The 25,277-nt window shown below is 35.9% G+C and overlaps 1 pseudogene; it reads right to left on the reverse strand.

Moving 5' to 3' along the window:
- Positions 1-11,277: 11,277 nt before the first annotated feature.
- Positions 11,278-19,111, reverse strand: LOC129742804 (uncharacterized; annotated as a pseudogene).
- Between the last annotated feature and the right edge of the window lie 6,166 nt (positions 19,112-25,277).

The raw sequence follows: 25,277 nt of genomic DNA on the forward strand, positions 1-25,277 counted from the left end.
AAGAACTTTACACAAGGATTCTTAAAATGAATATTGAAAATGTTTTAGCCACTAGTAATAGTTACCAGCACTATTAACTATGAAAATTTATCATGAAATAGTAAAATTTCGCGAAAAACGCCAAATGAAAAAGCTTTACACAAGGATTGTTAAAATGAATGTTAAAAATATTCTAGCCACTAGTAATAGTTACCAGCACTAGTAACTATGAAAAATTTACCATGAAATAGTGAAACTTCGCAAAAAACGCCAAATGAAAGAGCCTTACACAAGGATTGTTAAAATGAATGTTGAAAATATTCTAGCCACTAGTAATAGTTACCAGCACTAGTAACTATGAAAAATTTACCATGAAATAGTAAAATTTCGCAAAAAATGCCAAATCGAAGAGCTTTCACAAGGATTGTTAAAATGCATGTTGAAAATATTCTAGCCACTAGTAATAGTTACCAGCACTAGTAACTATGAAAAATTTACCATGAAATGGTAAAATTTCGTGAAAAACGCCAAATGAAAGAGGTTTACACAAGTAACTTGTGCTGGTAACTATTACTAGTGGCTAGAATATTTTTAACATTCATTTTAACAATCCTTGTGTAAAGCTTTTTCATTTGGCGTTTTTCGCGAAATTTTACTATTTCATGATAAATTTTCATAGTTAATAGTGCTGGTAACTATTACTTGTGGCTAAAACATTTTTAATATTGATTTTAACAATCCTTGTGTAAAGCTCTTTGATTTGGCGTTTTTTGCGAAATTTTGCTATTGCATGGTAAATTTTTCATAGTTACTAGTGCTGGTAACTATTACTAGTGGCTAGAATATTTTCAACATGCATTTTAACAATCCTTGTGTAAAGCTCTTTGATTTGGCGTTTTTTGCGAAATTTTACTATTTCATGGTAAATTTTTCATAGTTACTAGTGCTGGTAACTATTACTAGTGGCTAGAATATTTTCAACATGCATTTTAACAATCCTTGTCTAAAGCTCTTTGATTTGGGGTTTTTTGCGAAATTTTACTATTTCATGGTAAATTTTTCATAGTTACTAGTGCTGGTAACTATTACAAGTGGCTAGAATATTTTTAACATTCATTTTAACAATCCTTGTGTAAAGCTCTTTGATTTGGCATTTTTCGCGAAATTTTACTATTTCATGGTAAATTTTTCATAGTTACTAGTGCTGGTAACTATTACTAGTGGCTAGAATATTTTTAACATACGTTTTACCGATCCTTGCGTAATGCTTTTTCATCTGGCATTTTTTGCGAATTTTTACTATTTCATGGTAAATTTTTCATAGTTACTAGTGCTGGTAACTATTACTAGTGGCTAGAATATTTTCAACATGCATTTTAACAATCCTTGTCGAAAGCTCTTTAATTTGGCGTTTTTTGCGAAATTTTACTATTTCACGGTAAATTTTTCATAGTTACTAGTGCTGGTAACTATTACTAGTGGCTAGAATATTTTCAACATGCATTTTAACAATCCTTGTGAAAGCTCTTTGATTTGGCATTTTTCGCGAAATTTTACTATTGCATGGTAAATTTTTCATAGTTACTAGTGCTGGTAACTATTACTAGTGGCTAGAATATTTTCAACATGCATTTTAACAATCCTTGTGAAAGCTCTTTGATTTGGCGTTTTTGCGAAATTTTACTATTTCATGGTAAATTTTTCATAGTTACTAGTGCTGGTAACTATTACTAGTGGCTAGAATATTTTCAACATGCATTTTAACAATCCTTGTCTAAAGCTCTTTGATTTGGCGTTTTTAGCGAAATTTTAATATTTTATGGTAAATTTTTCATAGTTACTAGTGCTGGTAACTATTACTAGTGGCTAGAATATTTTTAACATTCATTTTAACAATCCTTGTGTGAAGCTCTTTGATTTGGCGTTTTTCGCGAAATTTTACTATTTCATGGTAAATTTTTCATAGTTACTAGTGCTGGTAACTATTACTAGTGGCTAGAATATTTTCAACATGCATTTTAACAATCCTTGTTAAAGCTCTTTGATTTGGCATTTTTCGCGAAATTTTACTATTGCATGGTAAATTTTTCATAGTTACTAGTGCTGGTAACTATTACTAGTGGCTAGAATATTTTTAACATTCGTTTTACCGATCCTTGCGTAATGCTTTTTCATCTGGCATTTTTTGCGAATTTTTACTATTTCATGGTAAATTTTTCATAGTTACTAGTGCTGTTAACTGTTACTAGTTGCTAGGATATTCCAACATTCATTTTAACATTCTACGCATAAAGCTCTTTGATTTGGCATTTTTCGCGAAATTTTACTATTGCATGGTAAATTTTTCATAGTTACTAGTGCTGGTAACTGTTAATAATGGGTAACGTTAACCACCTACATCAATTCTTATAACCCTCCGCCATATCCCATTGCGCGCTTACATATGTTTCAACTATCCTGTTGATAAAATCATACACACAGATTTATCTATCGGCACTGCAATTAGAAACACGAACGAAACACAAGGCCCTCACTCGAGCCCGTGCGCGCCGCCCGGTGACAAAAAGAGGGCCGCCTCGGACCATTCGGAGGGCCGCCGCGCGCTGCATTGTGAGCCGCTGAATGCTGTTCTTTGAGCCAAAAGAGAGGCCTCACCCGCCGCTCGATTAGGACGCGCGAGAGCTAGCCGTGCCTGTTTGATTCGGCCGCTCGCGCAGATTTCGGATAGTGCATCTCGTCGACGAGAACGAGGGGAAAAGATTGAGCGAGCGTGTTTTTGTTTCGAGCGAGAGCGCGTCAACGGACAGAACGCAAACGAAGAAGTGTTTCGCTCGAGAGAAATGGTTTGCGTGTGCCGCGCGCGTCTGAAAGAGTGCGTTTTGTTGAACCCTGATAGAAATACATTGTTTTGCTATAATTTTACATTCCGTGATGTAAAAATCAAGCGGTCAATGAATTTTATATCACAAACAATGTAAAATTGTATGTTTGATTTAAAATTAAATGGAAATGTGCAACTTGTGTGGCGCGCGTCGGATACAAAGTAAACAAGTAAGAAAATTATTCGAAAACGAGTCGAAGGCGTAGCTCTAGCATTTCCAGAATCCTTCAAAAGCTGGTAGGTTCATAATAATGTCATATTGAAATAAGAATGCTGTTGAAATTAATCAGTTTTCTCTCCATTGCAGCAAGATCAGTTTTTTCGCAGCGGCAGTGATTTTTCGGAGAAATTTTCGTCAGGCGGAGGTGACGCTGACCGAAAAATAATGGTGTTCTGGGACGAATCGAGGATCCTAGTGACGGCCATCTGTACAACATCACCGTGCTGGGAATCACTTCCATCTGTACCGTTGAGCCGTCAACACGTACGCCGGAGCATCGTATCGTTGCTGTGTACCTGCAGGAACATTTTACATTATTTATTTTTTCCTTACCTGTTTTTCAATCAGCACTTTTCAGTGCTAAAATTATTTTCATTTTCTTTTATTCACATTTTTCTCTTTTCTTTCCAGCATGGGGAAGTCATCGGCTGGCTCAGGGGCTGGTAGAAAGCGAATTGCCGAAACTAATTCAGGTCCATCGCCCAAAAAAGTTGAAATTTCCAATTCATTCGATGTCCTTCATAACATCGGTTATGAGGAAATATTCATATTTAATTCTGATAAGAGTACTAAGAAACCTTCTTCTTCTTATACTTCTTAGATTCCACCAATAACGGTCACGATTCCTGACTTCAATGCCTTTCGAAAAGAAATCGTCACTTCCGTTAAGGATGTGAAGATTTCTTTTCAGATCGGTCGAAGGGGAACTGCTCGTATATTGGCGGAATCTTTTAATGATTTTCAAAAATTTTTAAATTATTTGAATAATAAAAAACACCAATTTTTTACGTACGACACTAGAAGTGATCGTCCCTTTAAAGTTGTACTTCGTGGTCTCACGGGCGATCAGACACCGGATGAGATCACAGCTGAATTAAATTCTTTGTTAGGTTTTTCTCCAATTCAAGTAATTCAAATGAGGAAAAGAACCAACACGAATAATACCAGTAGTGTTGGTTTTGCTCCTGAACTTTATTTGATTCATTTTAAAAAGGATCAGGTTAATAATTTGCAAATTCTTGAAAAGGCTCGTCTTATGTTTCATTGTCGAGTCAAATTCGAACCTTTTCGAAAATCTTCAATCAATTTCCTTCAAAATATTACGCAATGTCGTCGTTGTCAAGCTTTTTGTCACGGCACTAAAAATTGCAGAATGAATGCCAGATGCATGCTTTGCGGCTCATTCGATCATGAAAAATCTAAATGTCTTTTTGGTGGTGATAAGCCAAAAACAGAGTTTTTTAAGTGTGCGAATTGCGCAGGTAATCATTCCTCGAATTCTCTAGACGCTCCCGTTAGGGCAAAAATTGTTGCTTCTAGGAAAAACCCCAAAGTTTCCAGAAAAGTTTCTTCTCCTCCTTCCTCTTTTTCGTCTACACACGTCAGGCCGGCAGACAACCTGCCTGTTCGCGGTCAGCTCCGGCCTACATTGGAATCACGGCTGGGTAATACCCGAAGTGATTTTAATGTTACCTGTGCTGATTCTGCGCCACAGACTCGTTGTTTATCGTTCTCAGAGGTGGTTGAAAATGGGTTGCCCTCTTCAGGTTTAACTAATAAAAATGGGAAAAAACCAAGTCTCAACGTTCATGCGAAGGCTTGGGAAAATCCCCGAAATTCAAATACTTGTTCTTCTCCTTAATTTTCTGATCCTAACAATTTTGTTGATTTGGGTGAGATTACTGAGGAAAAATTAAAATTTTTGCATCAAAATTTAATGGAAATGATGCAACTTATGTTGAAAGCAAATTCAATGTTTGAAGCTTTCCAAACTTCTTTTAATTATGCTAACAAAATTATTATGACTTTACGATTCCCTCATGGATCCAAATAGATGTTTAAATATTATGAATTGAAACGCTAGATCTTTGCTGGCTAACCAAGATGAGTTCTTTTTATTTTTGAAAACTCAAAACATACATATTGCTGCCATCACTGAAACTTTTTTAAAGCCAGACAATAACTTGAAAAGCAATGCTTTCTTTAAAATTTTACGAAATGATCGACTTGATCGACAAGGTGGGGGTGTAGCTATTGTCATCAATAGTCGTCTCAAATTTAGACTTCTTCCTTCTTTCAATACAAAAGTCTTAGAAAAAATTGGAATTGAATTATAAACTTCTATGAGGAAAATTATAATTATTGCCGCATATTTGCCTTTTCAATGTAGCGGTGAACAGAAAATTTTTTTGAAGGGAGATTTACAAAAACTCACCAGACACAAATCTATTTTTTTATTATTGGTAACTTTAATGCAAAACACCGATCTTGGAATAATATTTCATCAAATTCAAATGGGAATATTTTATTTAATGACTGCTCTGCAGGTTATTATACTGTTGAATATCCAAATGGGCATACTTGTTTCTCTTTGATTAGAAATCCTTCCACAATTGATTTGGTTCTTACGGATTTAGGCGAGCATTGTAGTCAATTAGTTACTCATGCGGACCTCGATTCAGACCACCTTCCAGTAACATTTTCTTTATCCCAAAGTCCCATTGAAAACCCTTTAAAATCAACTTTTAATTATAAAAGGCTAACTGGGAGCGATATATGAATTTTATTGAACGTAATTTAGATGTAAACGTTCCACTAAATTCAATAGAAGATATTGACTTGGCTGTAGAAAATTTGACAACTTCAATAGTCAATGCTAAAGCCGCTTCAATACCTAAAGTTAAACATAAATTCAATCAACCTTTAATTGATGATGATCTTCAGTTTTTGATACGACTGAAAAACATTCGTCGACGCCAATATCAACGTACTAGGGATCCTTATTTGAGATTAATTTATTGCGACCTTCAAAAAGAGATCAAACGTCGTTTAAATTTCATTCGTAATAAAAATTTTGCTAAAGCAGTAGAGGACATAAAACCCTACTCAAAGCCATTTTGGAAATTAACTAAAATTTTGAAAAAGCCCCAGAAGCCAATTCCTACTTTGAAAGATGGGGATAAACTTCTTTTAACTAATTCAGAAAAGGCTCAAAAATTAGCCCAACAATTTGAGTCTGCTCATGATTTTAATTTAAACGTTGTAAGTCCAATTGATGCTCAAATTTCCCTAGAATTTGATGATATTCTTTCTAAGCAGAATGTGTTTGAAAGTTCTTGTGAGACAAATATTGATGAACATAAATTGATTTTCAAAAAATTTAAAAATATGAAAGCTCCAGGGGAAGATGGGATTTTCTATATTCTTATTAAAAAGTTGCCTGAAAGCACTTTAAATTTTTTAGTTAAAATCTTCAACAAATGTTTTCATTTGGCTTATTTTCCCAATAAATGGAAAAATGCCAAAGTAACTCCAATTTTGAAACCTGGAAAAAGTGCTTCAGAGCCTTCAAGTTTTCGACCAATTAGTTTGCTTCCATCTTTAAGTAAACTATTTGAGAGAGTTATTTTGAATAGAATGATGATTCACATTAATCAGAATTCAATTTTCCCTGATGAACAATTTGGTTTTCGTCATGGACATTCTACTACACATCAACTTTTGAGTGTAACTAATACGATTAACGCTAGCAAATCTGAAGGTTATTCAACTGGTGTTGCTCTTCTTGATATTGAAAAAGCTTTTGACAGTGTTTGGCACAAAGATTTAGTAGCTAAATTAGCTCGATTTGATTTTCCTGTATATCTCACCAAAATTATTCAAAATTATTTGACTAGCCGAACTTTGCAAGTAAGCTATCAAAATTCATGCTCTGAAAGGATACCCATTAGAGCTGGTGTCCCTCAGGGCAGTATACTTGGGCCAATTTTATACAATATTTTTACTTCTGATCTTCCTGATGTACCAGAAGGAAAAGGTAGAAGATTATTTGCTGATGATACTTTGCTTTCAGCCAAAGGTCGAAATTTACGGGTGGTACGCAGTAGATTGCAACAAAATTTAAATTCCTTTTTGAATTACTTGAAAATGTGGAAAATTTCTCCTAACGCTTCCAAAACTCAACTTATTTTATTTCCCCATAAGCCAAGAGCAAATTTTTTAAAATCTAATGAAAATCATTCCATGAATTTTAATGAGGTTTCATTAGAATGGTCTGATCACGTGAAGTACTTGGGACTTACACTTGATCGGAATCTTACTTTTAAAAATCACATTGAAGATATTCAATCTAAATGTAATAAATACACTAAATCTCTTTATTCTCTCATCAACAGGAAATCCCGACTCTGCCTGAGGAATAAGATGCTGATATATAAGCAGGTTTTCCGACCAGCGATCATGTATGCAGTTCCGATTTGGTCTTGCTGCTGCGCGACGAGAAAGAAAGCCATCCAAAGGATTCAGAACAAGGTTCTGAAAATGATTTTGCGGCTTCCGCCTTGGCACAGCACCGAAGATCTTCATCGGATTGCAGACATCGAATCGATCGAAGAGATGGCCAACAAAATCATATCCAACTTCAGAGGCAAATCGATACAGTCTTCCATTGCAGAGATTCGCTCTCTCTACAATTAGTTTAATTTTAGGATAGCTTTAGTTTATAGTTTTAAGTTTAAAATATTTTTTTACACTACAGGATGTTCTCCTGCATAAAAATGCTTGATTGCGCTCAGCAAATTTAAGTCCAATAAATAAATTTTAATGATTATTAAACTATAGGGCTCTGAAAGTTCATTTTTGAACTGAACACCTAATTTAATGTATTAATGTAATATAAATGTAATGATGAATTGGTACAAATAAAGATATATTAAAAAAAAAACCGTGCTGGGAATCATCGGATGAAACTAAAATTCCAGGCTGACGCTGTGCGTGATGGTGTATATCTTTTTAGGTTATTTATGGAAATATATGCGAAATTAAAATTTTAAAAGCAGCGTATTCATTCATAGACAACAGCAAAACCTGAATATTTAGCAAATATTTCTAATATTTACGATAATAAATCTCAAAATTTACATCCCCGTATATTTTTACACGACGGCTTTCGTCGTCCGATTTCGTGCATTGTTTTCGATCTAAATTTACACGCCTCAAAAATTACATTCTTGAAAAAATTACATCGTTATAGAATTTTACATCAAAATCGATGTCCCGTTTTCGTGCATCGTTTTCGGTCTAAAATTACACGATTTTTTCTTGCTGTGTGGTAGCGACATCTTATGGATGTTAGTCCACTTACGAATTGGTTTGAAACTGAAGTTGGAATTCTCACACACGTTTTCAACACATTTTTGTTCGGGGCTCGCTATCTGTTATCTGTGACTGAACTATTTTTGAAATAATAATTCATATTAAAACAGACACATAATTAAAATCTTATATGAACTTTCTTTTCGAACAACCAAATAAAGTTTGCTTTTTTTCTCAAACAAAATCAGTGGATCAATACAAAACGAGTACCAAATGAGGCAACATTGCCAAAAGAAAAAGATTTCGTTTAAAGAGCATTTAGTTCCTGCTGCAAATTTTATTATGTCAGTTTTTCTACACCCCAAAAAAAAGAAAACTAGCTGAACTCTGTTTTGGTGCGACCTGGAAGTAAATTTTGGGTTATTTATGTTCTGAGTGTTCTCAACTGTTGACAAAAAAAAATCGACAACAACAGCTGAGTCACTTAGCTAAGAGCCACTAGATGGTGCTGTTTTTAGGCCTATTTTAACGGTTTTAAAATGGCCGACGATTCAAATTTTTACACACGGATTCGACACAAATTTGTTCGGGGCCCGTTCTCTGGTTCTCTGTGGCTTCAGGCACAAGAATTAATTCACAGAAAAAAGAAAACATAAAATATAACACCAGATTTAAAAAAAAAAATAACTGAATTCTCAAATAAATGTTAGCTGAGTTTTAAAATCAACCATGATTAAAAATTGTTGGAAAAATGATAATGATTGATATTGATTTTTGATATTTTGATTCATTATTGATTTTATTTAACATTTAACAATGAAGAAATTTTTAGTGGAAGGATTGATTAAAAAATTCTGCTGAACTTCTTTGAATTTAAAAAAAAATCACTATTTGAACTGTGGATTCTTGATTAGGAAAAAAGCTATTTGAACTTAGGAGAATTTATTCAATAGTTGATAATTGAATTTTACTTGGAAAAAGAGTAAAAAAAAAGTTAAGAAGAAGAAAAAATGTGTCTAGCCTAATTTTTACATAGTGCTCTGGATTAATTCAACTTTTCTAACTGTTTTGATCCCTATAAATTTGCGCGACTTGCTAAAAGTGTGTACGTTAGATCGCGGAAGAGACTGTGTATGAAGTTAAAATCGAAAAATATCTCTAACATCGAAAAAAGTGAAAACAAGATTTTTGCAATTGACTTCAGTTGGCGGCACATCTTATTGTTCGCATTTCATTCTTTGCTGGCACGAACGAAGAAAGAGCGGTAATGTCAAAAGCAACACGTTCCGTTTCATCATTGCTTATGGCTGACAAACAAACAACAAAACGTTCGCGTGAGGATCTTACACAACCTGTATAAATTTCTAGAAAGGTGGTGCGGATCCCCACCAAAACAAAAACAAACCCTACATCACTACTGACGAAGCGAATATTTCCTAGGCAACAGCAGTTTTTGTTTGGTTAGCGGATGTCGTTGTTTTGGTTCATGAAAAATTGAAGGAAGTTCAGGAAATCAAACGACTTGAAACGGCCCAAGATGTTGGAAGAACTGATAAGCCACGGATCCAAAAAGTTCAGGTCCGGTTCAATGAGTTGGCAAACATATAGGGACACTAGAGGATTTAGTTAAGATCGGTGCAACGAGCACTGAAGGCCAGCTTCTGTCTAGCTCCTACGGGAAGAGGCAGAATTTCGTGCTACCAACTGGCGCTGGTAGCCGAACGTATTCCGATAGTAATACCACCTTTTGATTTTGCTGGTAGAACATCAGGTTTGTGCGCAGAATAAGAAAGAAATTAATGTCAAGAATTTGAGCATCACCATGGACAGAGAACGTCCTAAGTTGTTAAAAAGCATTTGATGGAAGAAGCTGACGAAAGTTTACAGATGCTTCACATAACGCCGGAGAGAATTTCTAAGAAAAGCCGATTAATGGTCACCTTGCAGAAATGTTGGTAAATACTTTTTTTTTATTGTATGATTAAATCACTGACCATAATTAAAGCATGTTTTTTTTCTAGACGAAGTTTACTGTTGCTCACAGTCTCGTCATGATTATCTAACGGACTTCAATCTGTACCTACTACCATGTGCTGGAAAAAAATAACGGCCGAGGAATGCTCCAACTGCTGGCACATCTGTCAAAGTGAAAGTTACGAAACATAAGCTGTACAATTTAAAACTATTCCGTTAAAAATACGGAGGAAATTCAACCCAGTTATTGCAACAGAACGTCAAAGTTCATTCGTATCATACAGCGAAGAATGGTCTTTTCGGGCAAGATGCAAACGAGTCCGACTTTGATGTCCCAGGAGGCTTTTCCAATATTTGCTTGATATTTAAATACTGCATCAATGGGAAAATGTAAGTATGTTTTCGAGTTTTCCAAGCTTGAAAAAAATGAATGCAATTCTATTTGAGACCCTCAGAGCCAAAGGGGTATAAGTGACAAAATGGTCGATTTTGAATTAATGATGCCAATCGATGCTTCATATTACAAACTATAATTGATGATCTTTTCACATTTTTTGAAATTTTTTTACACACTTTTACGTTTCAAAGAAAAATTCAAATTTGCGAAAAATATATGGAAAATGGCCAAAGACAACAACTTGAAAGCGTGTTTTCTCGAAATAAGCTTTCATGCACTTATGCCCCTTTGGCTCCAAGGGCCTCATTTGTCTTCTACTTTGGTTGTCTTCTGATTACTTTCAGCTTGTACCTTTGCGGTTGTTTGTGACGATAATCGTCAACTGTGTAATCAATCCTTTACCGAGATGTGGATTATTTGCTGAACAAGAAATCAGCACCCGTTACCAGACTGTGTTGGTTATTCTGTGTCGCGTTTAATACAAATAATTGTATTAAAAATACAAATTATTACGACTGCCCTGACGACTCCGAAAAGAAACGACTTAGTACTCAGCAAAACTGAAAAGCTACTTGAAAAGAAAAACTAATCAATGAAATCATGCAATAAAAGAAAATACATTAAGATTACCAGGATGTTCTGTTTGCTCTAAACGAAAAGGAAGTAATCGTCATAAATAGATGAAACATAATCAAATATAGAAGTACAGCTAAGGAAAACGAATGTTTTATTTTAGTAATGACATGAGAATGGGGTATTTAATATTGAGTATTCTATCGAAGTTAAAAATGCGAGTAATTTCTTAAAAGCGAGATACGGAATTTTACAGTTTTGTGCAGTTGACCGGAAGTGTCCCAAACTTTGAGATGCCATCTGAAGATGCTTTCGTTTTGCCCTGAGTATTTCGGAGTATTCGGTTTCACACCATCAATGCCCCATCGTTTAGTAGCTTCCGGACAAAAATGCATCATTGAGTGAGAGGTTTCTAGAGAAAAAAAATATTATAGAATTAATGTACATTTCTCAGAAATTAAACGTACGTATACGCATCAATTCGCAGAATCCATCAGCACCGCAATCGTTTCGTGAATAGGAAGACACGGTATGGAAAAAAATCTGAGAAATGATAATATCTTTGATAAAGTTTTAAAATGCCCCTATTCTTCATCTGCGTTGATTTGGTATTCCCATGCATAAACGACGTTCTGTGGAAGGAATCAATTCCTCCTCCTGTTTGCCGAAAAAGACGCCGAAATTTTCCTTCGTCAAACTTTTTCGCAAAGTCCCTTTTGGAATCAGATTCGGTCAACTTCGAATTAATGTCCCAAATGTGAAAACCGATCTTTGTACAGATCCGTCATTTTCTTCTTCACAAAAGCCATGCCCCGGAGCTAAACCGAGCTAACGGAACTGCCCGACGATTCAAAACTGGAACATTTTGTCGGGTTGAAGCCTGGTCAATAGCTTCCTGAATAATCCCAAAATTGCTTCAGTACTATTTTCTCAACCAGATCACTCCCAAAACAGTTTGTTCACAATCCACGTTACCGGATTTTTTTTTCATAGAATACCGACACTTGCTCCGGAAGCTACTGCTGTGACCTATTGACCTGTGACTGTGACCTAAAAACATAATTGTAATAAAACCGTAATTAACCGATGCACCCACAATACTTGCCACCCCAGCTGGAAGATAATTTTTTCCTGGTTTTAGCTTCAAGGCAAAATTGCCGTTTGACAAGCTCCAAAACACCAGCAGTCGACTTCGTCGTTTCCTTGGGTCAGCAGTGACGTCACCCATTGCTATGGTGACTATTTTTACGAAAAAAAACATTACTACTACGTTTGCACAGCACCTATCTCACCACCTCTCTATGTACCTCATTGGATCTTACAGACGTTGGTTCCGAAGATGTCATCAATCTGACGCAGCTCTGGGAAAAAATCAACGATTCCTTTTCGAGGATGGAATCCAGGATGATCTCTCTCAACACACAACTCAGTGATCGGATCGACTCCGTCGAGCAACAGTTATCATCGCTTAGAACCCAGTGCACCGAGCAAGTTAAAAATCTTGACGTACCGTCAACTGGGGCAACATGCAACAATTTTCAACTTCAATGGCTTCTAAAAAGCTTATGTTCACAGTTAATCGTATCCTTTATGCATCAAAAGTTTTAAGGATGCTGGGGCATCAAATTGGCGTAGTTAAAAAAATTATTGGTTTCTTCAGTTATTTTTAATTTTCTAAAAACATGCGATTTTCACCCTCCTTAGAAAATGGGGTAACTTGCAACAAACTGTGTTTTTAATGAAAAATCTTATGAACACGTACGAAAATTCATAGTTTTTAATATATTTGCGATGCCTTAAAGACCATTACGCATGACAACACCAATTGCAGTAGTTTTTGGGTCTGTAAAAACAAATTTTCACATTTTTTCTGAAAATAAGGATGCTGCATACATTTAGGGGCTAAATAATACTACGAAAAACTCTACAAGCTGAAATCATAAAAATAAATGTTTGGATGAATGAAATTTAAATGTTTACAAACCCGTGATGCAAAACATTCATATTCCAACACATGGAAACGAGATTTACAAGGTATTTCTTTGATTTGCATTTTGTTGCATTTAACTAGGGTGGTCTAACCGGTTTTACCGAAACCGGTAAAACCGGTAAAACCGTCCATTTTCCAATACCGGAAATACCGACTTTTGGAACGGTAAAAAACCGGGATTTTCGGTAAATTTTTCATCAACTTTTCATCATCTTTTCATCAACGGCACTGTAATAAAATTGACACAGCTTAATGTTTTTTTAACAAAAATGTATGAGTACAAATACTTATATTTTGTTCAATCAGTTTCAAACTCTAAGCTCAATAAACCTTGCTACAAGGTTTAAGTATGTGAGATATGATTGTTGCTAAAACTTGCCGATGTATTTTTTGAATTGAAGCTAGAGTGACGTTTAAAAAAGCATTGATAAGCTGCCATCTCTCACTCAGATGAAATATTTTCATGAAACTTCACAACATTTCAAGACTATACAAGTGAACAATGACTGAAAAAAGAAACAGCTACAAAAAAAAAATAAGATTGCTTGGTTATTATATCACAAAAGTTTTCATTGAAAACTGGAATTTGGTCAAAAGATGCGAACATGTTTTATCTATAAACAGGCCAAGGTTTTCAAAATCGTTCTAAACGGTGAAGGGCTTACAAAAATTAAAAACCTAAAATGTTGATTAGAAACTTCCTACTTTGTTTTAAAAATTAAATAGTTTCAATAGAGCCAGCATTTGAACACATGTTGAAATATTTGTATGAAATTTCTCTATCAATATTTTCAAGTTAATTGATGAAACTCTGTTGTTTTTATTTTTAATGCTGTTGAAGCATTTTTTTTCCGACAAAGCAGTAAAAAAGTTTTTTTAAATTAGCAACAGTATTATAGCAACAAAGAGCGTATAGATCAGATCCAAACAACTATATTAATTGCTGAATTGTGACTGATTTTTAAAAGATTTTCTTTTCTATTTGTTTGTTTTAATTTTGGAAAGGCAAACATAATGCTATCACGACCTAGGTTGCGAGGAAAACATCCGTATCTAAGACAACAATAATCTGTAATTTTGTGAGTCAGCCAAAAACTTTGTGACAGTGTTTGAGTTTTGTTTGGTAATTGATTAAGTCATTTTTAACGGAAAATCTTTTTGTATATCAAATTTCGTATCATTTCCATGAAAGACTATAAAAACTTTTACTAAATCTGTAAAATGTATTCGTCAATACTGTTCTACTGAGTTAAGGACAAAAATTCGTCGCAAACTATTTAAAAGTTCTATTATTTCTGCATGCATTTAAAATTAAAATAATAAAATGACGATGATAAATATCATGATTATCATGAGGGTGATGATAATTTAAAGGCTTAATGCAATATTTTTCAATTGAAAATGTTGCAAAATCTATTGCGTTATAAATTCTGCGCATTTTATGCCATTACTACTGCAATTACATAGACGAAACTTTTCATGAATTCGATATACTTTGAAAAATACCGGTTTTACCGGTTTTATCGGTTTTGAAAATTCCAAATACCGAAATACCGGATTTGAAAAAAACCGGTAAATCCGACCACCCTACATTTAACCCCAGACACCTAACTGAATTTTAAAAATATTCATTTAAAAAAATTGGGTGATTATTCGAAAAATATTTTTACACCAACAATGTTGGTATAACATGAGGAAACCTGTAAAAAGTTTGTAGGCAATTTTATCAAGCCGATCCGTCATACTGGGTAAAGTTTTTTTCGACTTCAAAACATGTTAAAATTTGTACATTTATTGCTCGATTTTTCAAATTTTACATAAAAATAAAAAACTTAAGACAACTAGCTTAAGATGCGAGAAATTATGTCATCATCATTTTGTTATCATTAAAAGATAACTTTATTACAATACATTAAATTAAAAATTGATTCAATGTAGTGTTATATAAATGTTGCATCGAACCCCGCTGTTGCATGATGCCCCGTTTGACGGTAGCCGTTGGTGATTTACGTTCTGAAATAACCGAGTGTTCCGAACGGTTGGCAAAGTCTTGTGAGGTAATTATATCTGGTGTACCATATACCTCGGAAGAAAATCTAATCGATGTGTTCCAAAAGATTTCTACCACTCTCGGTTTTACAAATCATCCAATAGTTAACCTTCAACGGCTGGCAAGACATCCGATTCTAACTGGTTCTCGCCCACTCATATTGTGTGAATTCGCTTTAAAAAGTGTCAAATTAGAATTCCAAAGACGCTACATAAACCATCGTTCGCTATCGCTACGTCATGTGGGCTTTGAATCGGAAGAACGCATATACATTAACGATAACCTCTCAGCTAGTACCAGAAGAATACGGGTTGAGGCGATTAAGCTGAAAAAAACTGAACAAGCTTGAAAAAATAAGCACCCGAGATGGTGTCGTTTACGCTAAAATAAACGGCCAGGCAGAAATGATCTCTATAAAAAACATCGATCGGCTTTCTGCTATTCGCAATGCAACCCTTTCCTGAATAAGTTTTTCGTTTCCTTCCCAGCATCCCTTACCGCTCCTAAAAGTCAACTTTACCTTTCCTAGCAAATATCTAATTCCTTCCCACTATTCCCGTGAATCCAATCCCTAAATATCCCGTGACTCCTTACCCTTCCGAAGTCATATTCTACCATGACTTCAAAAAAAAAAAAAAATCAAAACCTTCTCCTTGTATAACTCTACTTTCCTTCCCCTTTTCCCGTGACTCCTTTCCTCAGCTATCCGTGATTCCTAGTCCTTCCGAAGTCATTCCCTAAAATGACATCAAACTCGTCTACATCCAGGCGTTTACGATAACCGAGTGATGTGAGTGGCGTCATCCGAGCACAGCCTTCCACTGCAGCATGTTTTCTTTGAGACGACATTTAATCACCTCCCGACCTACCGATTGCCTATCGAGACCAAGACGGCCACTCCAAACACTTCAACTCGACTTAGCTGGCCAGAGGCGCTATCTAATCTGCTGATGTTAGTGCGTGCAACAACGACTACGACGACTTTTTACTGGGCAACTGATGACAGGATGAGAAGGTTCTAGCACTCAGTACTACCATGGCCCATATGGTGTTGGTTTCCGAGCCACCAATGAGCTGTACATCCAGGGGGATCCGAGGCTGTCTCGAGAACGCTATTGCTGCTTTTGAAGACGATCGCTGGAATAATGATGCTGTACGCCGTGAGTTTAAACGATGATTTTTTTTTTATCCGAACAATGTTATACGAGGAATCAAATGTGCTGTAGTTTTTATTGTCGCACTTTTTGCATAAAGTAAAATCTTTTGTTGATTGAAACAGATTGAACCTAGCTTTCAGTTTTCTACGTTCTGTTCTACTCATAGTTGAATTAACCTGGAGTATTAATGATAAATATGTAATGAAATTAACAATTGAAATTAGATTAAAATTAGATTTCATAAGTTTTCGCTTTTCGTCGTTCTAAATGTAGGTTCTGCTCGTAGATCTTTCTTGAATTTTTACTTAGTCGTTTTTGTTTTTGCTAATGGATAGCGTTTCCAGCAATGATACCTCCACGAACTTCTCAATTACTCGAGCGGTGATTCAAAGCATTCTTTTGAGTGATAATCTCAATATCGAACTTCTCAATTACTCGAGCGGTGATTCAAAGCATTCTTTTGAGTGATAATCTCAATATCTGTCACCTCAACGTACAAAGTTTATGCGCCCGTCGTCTTAGCAAGTTCAATGAGCTTAAAAATATTTTTAGCTCAAGTAAAGTCGATATTATTTTCATGACTGAAACATGGTTGAGCGATGTAGTTAATAATCAGGTAATAGATATTAGTGGTTACAATCTCATTCGTAATGATCGTAACAGGCATGGTGGTGGAATTTGCGTGTACATAAAAAAATCCATCAATTTTGATATAGTTGAAAAATCAAATGACAGCAGGAGCGCTTTGGGTTATCCCACTGAATTCATTTTGGTGAAATTGCATTTAAGTTCTGCTAATCTTTTCTTCGGAGTCTATTACAACCCACCAGATGTTGACTGTTCTGAAACCGTACAATACCATGTGCAACAGTTTTCGTTAAATTGCAATAACAGTTTTTTCATAGGAGACTTCAACACTGATTTACTGAAAAACACTCGTAGGATATCTAAATTTAAAGAAACAATCTCGAGCCTCTCACTGCGCTGCATAAATTCGGAACCAACTTTCTTCCACAGGCATGGCAACTCTTTACTTGATTTAATTCTTACTGATACACCTGATGAAGTCAATTGTTTTAGCCAAGTTTCTGCGCCAGGCGTTTCTCATCATGATATGTTAATTGCTTCATTAAATTTCAGAAAAAATCAAGAGCGCAGCGGTTACTGGTATCGTGACTACAAGCATTTCAATATGAATGAACTCCATACAAATCTGAATAATGTATATTGGGATCCTTTTTATAGCATAAATGATCCCGATATGCTTGTCGAGATACTGAATAGATTCTTAACAGAAATACACGATCTTTATTTTCCACTGAAATTTAGAAAATTTAGGCAAAATAGCTGGTTTAATAAAGACATTGAAAGGGCAATAATAAATCGAGATATGGCATATAGAACGTGGAAGCGTTCTCGCTCTGTGAGTGATAGAAACGTTTATAAATTATTAAGAAATAAAGCGACAACTCTGATATCAAAAGCTAAAATTTAACAGGATAAACGTCAAATAAATTTAAGTATTCCTGCGAGAAAGTTTTGGGATAATTTAAAAAAAATTGGGTTGAGCAGTTCCAATACATCTGCTTCAATTTCAAATTCTACTGCATCTGAAATTAATTTCTTTTTCACTTCTAGTTTTTCCGCAAATAGCTGTACAGTCCCACAGTTGTCTGAAAATTCTAATGGTTTCCGTTTTAGAACTGTAGAACAGTATGAAATTGTAAATTCTATAGCTAAAATTGATTCAAATGCAGTGGGCATAGATAATATTCCCATTATACTTATCAAGATTGTTCTGCACAATATATTACCTTTAATAACCCATCTTTTCAACACTATAATTCAAACCTCGAAATTTCCTCTCTCATGGAAACAGGTCAAAGTTATTCCTATTCCAAAAAAATCTAACGCTTCTGACATAACTAATTTAAGGCCAATAAGTATTTTGAGTTCGCTATCAAAAGTGTTTGAAAAGCTTATAAAGCAACAAATTTGTGATCATATCAATCATCATAATTTTCTTGACAGGTAGGGTCTGTAAGTTTAAAACCTACCACCCCACCGGCGTTACAGGGACTCCCTTTATTAGGCCTCAGGGCGGCTCGCTTACCAAAGGAAATCGCAGGGAGTTCGAACTTTGACCTTAGGAAAACCCCAAAAATGCACTTCTTGATCTTTTATTTGAAATTGCCACAACAATTCTACGACCTATAATGACCCAGATGGTTACAGTACCTTTTAGGGCCACGCCCTGGTTCGGTTTTGAAGATGGCGGAGCTTCGACGAGGGCGACGCTGCTGCTGCTGACCAACTGCTTTGCCGGTCCAATTCCTACCGGAACCCGGGATATTCTTTCCGGGATTCTCGGCTACGTGGCGGAAGGAGCTGCTTGGAGAACTTGATTGGTCGCTCCGAGTGTTGTTGTTCGGAACCGACCACAATCTCCAATCAATGATCACCCGGATGATAACGGCTATCCGGGCAATCGTGACCAAACCAAAGCCGATTCAGGGACCAGGGATCAGGGACAAAAGTTGGCTTCTGTCCCGCCAAATGGTTTCTTTTGGCCAAAACTTAGGGGTCCTGTGTAATAATCCGGCGTTAGTGTTACGTCTTTCAGCGGGAACAAAATGGCGGTTAGGCGTCTGATGGCTTACCTGGTGTCTGGCTTTTAACACTTAGCTGGCTGTGTTGTGCACTTCGCAGTTTTGTGGTACTTTTGGAAGTGAGCCAGCACCAGGTAGTCGCCTTTGACCGTCCTTGAACCGCGAGTACAGGTCGTTGCTCTCCCATTATGGCGGACACGATCGCTTCGCCTTCGGCAACTCGTCGGGCGTCGCTACCGATCGGGTGGTTACCAAGCAGCGTGGGTTACCGTGAGTGGCCCTCTGGTTGTCAGGTGTTGAAGCTTCCTGGCTGCATCCTGGTGGCTTGTGGCGCTGTCGTCGGCTTTGAAGACTACATTATTTGGGGAAAACCATCACCCATCATTTTCCCTCACTGCGATATTTAAAAAACTACAATTAACCGCGACAAATCACTACAACCTCGATGGAAGTGTTATCTGACGCTTACAGGTCAAGTGGGGTAATTATGAACACGGGGTAATTCCGAACAAGTGCCATACGCGCTGGTGTGGGGGATGAATGAACACAAAAAGTTCCAAAAGTGGTAGTTTAACATCCGATTGATAGCTTTAAGCTGTTTCCGCTCTGTTTTCAAATCCTCATGATATCATTTCAGATGTTTTAAAAAACCATTACCTCGTGAAACGGAAATCGTTTTGGACAGTGTTTAATGTTTTGAATATCTGATCATAGGAAATTCAGCTAGAATGTTGTTATCAACTGTTTTACATCCGGTTGATGATGCTTTGTTTGGATTTTGAAAAATTTTATTCGCACAGGTTCACAGATGAGTGTTCATATTTACCCCATAGTTTTCGTCCTATGGTGTAATTATGAACACACATTTCCTGACATTTCTTTGGCTTTTTGATGGTCAAATGTTTATTTCATCAACTTAGGGGGCCATTCATTTATTACCCACGCATTTTCAGACCCGATTCCCCCTCCTCTCCTAGTAAAAAAATTCTCATAAACCTCCCCCCCTCCCCTCTTCTGTAAGATCTTAACACAGGACCGTGAAGAAATCTTAGCCAGGAAACGTCAACCCACGGCATTCTATATCCTAGGATCTTACTGGACCAAGTTTAATAAATTTCATGATTAAATTAGGTCCGCAATGTGTTAAGTTTTGAATTTTTGAGAAATTGTTTTTTTTTCTTTTAAAAGTGAGATTCGGATTTAGAAAAAAAAGCTATGCCAGTTCTTTTCAATCTTTGAAAAAAATTTGAACACAATTTTATCAAAACTGAATTAAACTTCAAGAGTGAAAAAAGTTTATAAAACAGAAAATTGGAAAAAAAATTAATTTAATTTAATTTAATTTAATTAGTCTTCATTTTGTTTAAAAAAAATATTGATCAGTACTTGCTTTTTGTTGATTGAAAAAAAAAATGAAGTCAAATGTTTTCTCAGTTTTAGTTAGTGGTGCGTACAGATAGTTTTACCGGTAATACCGAAACCGAAAACCTGTATCCCAGGAATAGTTTTCAAACACCGAATAAAGGTTTTACGTCCTTCCAAAACCAGTTTATTTGGTATTGATAAATAACAAGGTTTTAAACTAGACTTGAAGAAATTTTTAATTTTACTAAAAATAAAATTCAACATTTTTTAACAAAAGGTTTGCTGCTCAAGCTTTAAATCATTACCGCGTGAAATTTAACATTATTATAAACTTTAAATCTCTTTGGTAAACAGTAAAATCTAAAACCATGATAAATTTAATAGGTGAATAAGTCCACTAAACAAAGATCCAAAAAATAAATTTTCCTGTTTATTTGGACAACGTGCTGCTATTCAGAGCATTAGAATTATAGCAAAGAATAATTGCTTATGAGTTACATTCGGATAACAAAGATCCAAAATCTATGTTCTTGCTGTTTCATTTTTAAACTTAGTTACTTTTTTCAAGCTTCATTTGTTCGAATACATTTTTTGAATTTAGTACAAAATGGAAACTTTTTGGTTAAAGATTTTCTCTTTCAGTTTGGTGAGGAAAACTTCTGCAGGATTTTTTTTTTTTTTTGAGAAAATAGAGCTACTTAATAATGTGAAATTTCGTACAGGTGATGAAAAAAATTATTTAGTGTAAATATTTTTCAAAACAGTCGATCATATAGAACTGACAAGCCTTGCAAAATATGACTGTTCGCTGATCCAAGAAGATTTTAATGGGTGTTTTTGGGATACAACCATCTTTAAAAAAATTAGAATTTTCTGTATGTGTATCGGTTTCAATTTCATGATATCTCGCACGTACGTGAAAAGCCTAACCCACGAAATTTTGTTGAAAACTTTATGTTTGCTGCGCAGGACATTTAAAACAAATGTAAAAACTATCGAGTAGCCTAACTCGCTTAAAATTTCACACGTATGGAGAGGTCCTATCACATAAAAATGATCTGCAACGACATAAAGAAAAAGAAACCAATCAAAACGAAAAAGATGCAACAAAAAATTAAACTACCGAAACAAAAGATACAAAAAATCAATACAAAAGAACACTAAATAGCTATTTTTTGTGTTGTTTTACCTCTAAATTTTGATTACATTTGTTTATTTTCTAAGTTTTATACATGAATTGAATTGGTGTTCATTATTTGGTGTTGAATTGAGATTTTCTGACACCATATAAATCATATTGGTCAAGTCTCGGGGTAAATATGAACAGCGTTCGGGATAATTATGAACAGGGTTTGGGGTAATTATGAACATATTTTTTTAAGTAAAAAATCTACATACACTGCTTACTATGGGTAAATGTAATGTATAAATACTGTTACTTTTCAAAAATATTATACCAAGTCCGTAATCCGTGTTCATAATTACCCCCTAGACAGGGGGGGTAAATATGAACAGACGGGGTAATTATGAACAGACGTCTCAAGGACGTGGGTTGCGACTAGAAGAAAAAAGTTGCTCTACAGAATGATGAAGAGCACGGAAACATTCATTATTGGCAGGTTTTCAGAATTTATGATAAGAAATAAGCTTATGGTGGCTGTGAGTGTGCCAAATGAAGGAATTTTGTTCATAATTACCCCACCTAGCCCTACCAATCCGGTTTCAGATCCAATCACAGTACTGAAACAGCTTTGATGAAAGTGCATAATGATCTAGCACTTGCTTTAGATAAGAAAGGAAGTGCACTCCTTCTTCTATTAGATTTTTCAAAAGCTTTCGATCGGGTTGCACATGCTAAGCTTATTCATAAACTTATTATAAAATATAATTTTTCAAAATCTGCCGCTGATATGATTAACTCATACCTCAAGGGTCGTACACAATCCGTTTACTTCAACGGCATTTTTTCTGAATTCTCAGCTGTTGATTCAGGTGTTCTCCAAGGCTCAATTCTGGGTCCTATTTTATTTTCTTTGTTCATTAACGACCTACCCTTAGTTTTGAATTTTTGTTTAGTTCATTTATTTGCTGATGATGTACAAATCTACTTGTGCTCTGATGGATCATCTTCTGTACTTGAAATGGCCTCAAAAATAAATCACGATTTAGCAAAAATTCACGATAACCAACCTGCTTCCAATCAATCCTGAAAAAACTAAAGCTATTTTTATCAATAGATCGAGCATCTCATCTTCTCCTCCCAAACTCTATTTCGATGGAAAAGAAATTTCATTTGTCGACCATGCTGAAAACCTTGGAATAATCTTCGACAAAAATTTCTCTTGGGATCGCCAAATAGCCACCCAATGTGGTAAAATATACGGTTCGCTGAAAAAACTGAACTTGCATTTTTACCGCCATATAACGTAAATATTCCTAGTCTTAGACTATCTGTCACTGAAGTCTAAGATGCATTGATCGCAGTGAACGCTTCAAAAGGACCTGGACCTGAAAATCTGCCCCCGTTGTTTGTAAAAAACTGCACAGCTGCCATAGCGATTCCTCTTACTAAATTTTTTAACTTGTCTCTGTCCTCTGGAATGTTCCCACAAGTGTGGAAAACGGCGTCGATTACGCCGGTTTAAAAGAACGGAAGCACTCATTGTGTCGAAAATTATCGTCCTATTTCTATTCTTAACTGTTTGGCGAAAGTGTTCGAGACCTTAGTATACGATGCTGTTTACTTTTAATGGAAATGATGCAACTTATGTTGAAAGCAAATTCAATGTTTGAAGCTTTCCAAACTTCTTTTAATTATTATGACTTTACGATTCTCTCATGGATCCATATAGATGTTTAAATATTATGAATTGGAACGCCAGATCTATGCTGGCTAACCAAGATGAATTCTTTTTATTTTTGAAAACCCAAAACATACCTACATATTGCTGCCATCACTGAAACTTTTTTAAAGCCAGACAATAACTTGAAAAGCAATGCTTTCTTTAAAATTTTACGAAATGATCGACTTGATCGACAAGGTGGGGGTGTAGCTATTGTCATCAATAGTCGTCTCAAATTTAGACTTCTTCCTTCTTTCAATACAAAAGTCTAAGAAAAAATTGGAATTGAATTAGAAACTTCTATACTTACTTAATGATCCCGCGCCGATCCTCCGGTGCATAGGGCCGTGGTAAAAGACCTCCACTGCTGACGATCCGGAGCCAGCGTCTTCACCTGGTCCCAGTCAAGATTCTCGTCGACAGTTCGGATTTCAGCGGCTAGGCTTCGCCGCCACGAATTTCTGGGTCTGCCTCTTCTTCGATGACCTTCTGGATTCCAATCTAGCGCCTCTCTGCAAATCTCGTTTTCATCTCTTCGCAGCGTGTGCCCAATCCATCTCCACTTACGTTCCCGAATCTCGATTTCTAGCGCCCTTTGATGACACCGGCGATGTAGTTCCTCATTCGAGATCCAGTTGCCAGGCCACCAAGCGCGGATGATATTCCGCAGGCAGCGGTTTACAAATACTTGCAATTTTCGCGTCATTACCGCATATGTGCACCAAGTTTCGCACCCGTACAGCATTACGGATTTGACGTTTGAGTTGAAGATTCGGATTTTCGTTCGTAGAGAGATCTGGCGTGACCGCCAGATGTTTCGGAGACTCGCAAACGCAAATCGGGCCTTTCTTATCCGGGTTTCGATGTCTTTTCTGGTACCACCATCAGGCGTTATCTGGCTACCAAGATACTGGAAGCACTCCACTTTCTCAACTTGTTGCCCAGCTACCATGAAACTGGAGGGATTTCCTGTGTTGATCTCCATCGACTTGGTCTTTCCGACATTGACTTTGAGACCTGCTGCCTTGGAACTTTCGGTGAGGTCGTCGAGTTTGCTCTGCATATCTTGTTGTGTTTGGGCGAGCAAAACAATATCGTCAGCCAGGTCAAGGTCGTTCAGTTGCTCCATTGTTGAAGGATTCCACGGCAATCCTCGGTTCGGTGCACAGTCAATCGATCCAATCAGAATCTCATCCATTACGATTAGAAAAAGTAGCGGTGATAGAATACATCCTTGTCTCACTCCAGCAGTTACCGGGATTGGTTCGGACAAGACACCGTCTAAACTTCTATGAGGAAAATTATAATTATTGCCGCATATTTGCCTTTTCAATGTAGCGGTGAACAGAAAATTTTTTTGAAGGGAGATTTACAAAAACTCACCAGAAACAAATCTATTTTTTTTTTATTATTGGTGACTTTAATGCAAAACACCGATCTTGGAATAATATTTCATCAAATTCAAATGGGAATATTTTATTTAATGACTGCTCTGCAGGTTATTACACTGTTGAATATTCTAATGGGCATACTTGTTTCTCTTTGATTAGAAATCCTTCCACAATTGATTTGGTTCTTACGGATTTAGGCGAGCATTGTAGTCAATTAGTTACTCATGCGGACCTCGATTCAGACCACCTTCCAGTAACTTTTTCTTTATCCCAAAGTCCCATTGAAAACCCTTTAAAATCGACTTTTAACTTTCAAAAAGCTGACTGGCAGCGATATAGGAATTTTATTGAACGTAATTTGGATGTAAACGTTCCACTGAATACAATAGAAGATGTTGATTTGGCTGTAGACAATTTGACAACTTCAATAGTCCATGCTGAAGCCGCCTCAATACCCAAAGTTAAACATAAATTTAATCAACCTTTAATTGATGATGATTTTCAGTTTTTGATACGACTGAAAAACATTCGTCGACGCCAATATCAACGTACTAGAGATCCTTATTTGAAATTTATTTATTGCGACCTTCAAAAAGAGATCAAACGTCGTTTAAATTTCATTCGTAACGAAAATTTTGCCAAAGCAGTAGAAGACATAAAACCCTACTCAAAGTCATTTTGGAAATTAACTAAAATTCTGAAAAAGCTCCAGAAGCCAATTCCTACTTTGAAAGATGGGGATAAACTTCTTTTA

This window comes from Uranotaenia lowii, chromosome 2, assembly GCF_029784155.1.
Source record: "Uranotaenia lowii strain MFRU-FL chromosome 2, ASM2978415v1, whole genome shotgun sequence".
NCBI lineage: Eukaryota > Metazoa > Arthropoda > Insecta > Diptera > Culicidae > Uranotaenia > Uranotaenia lowii.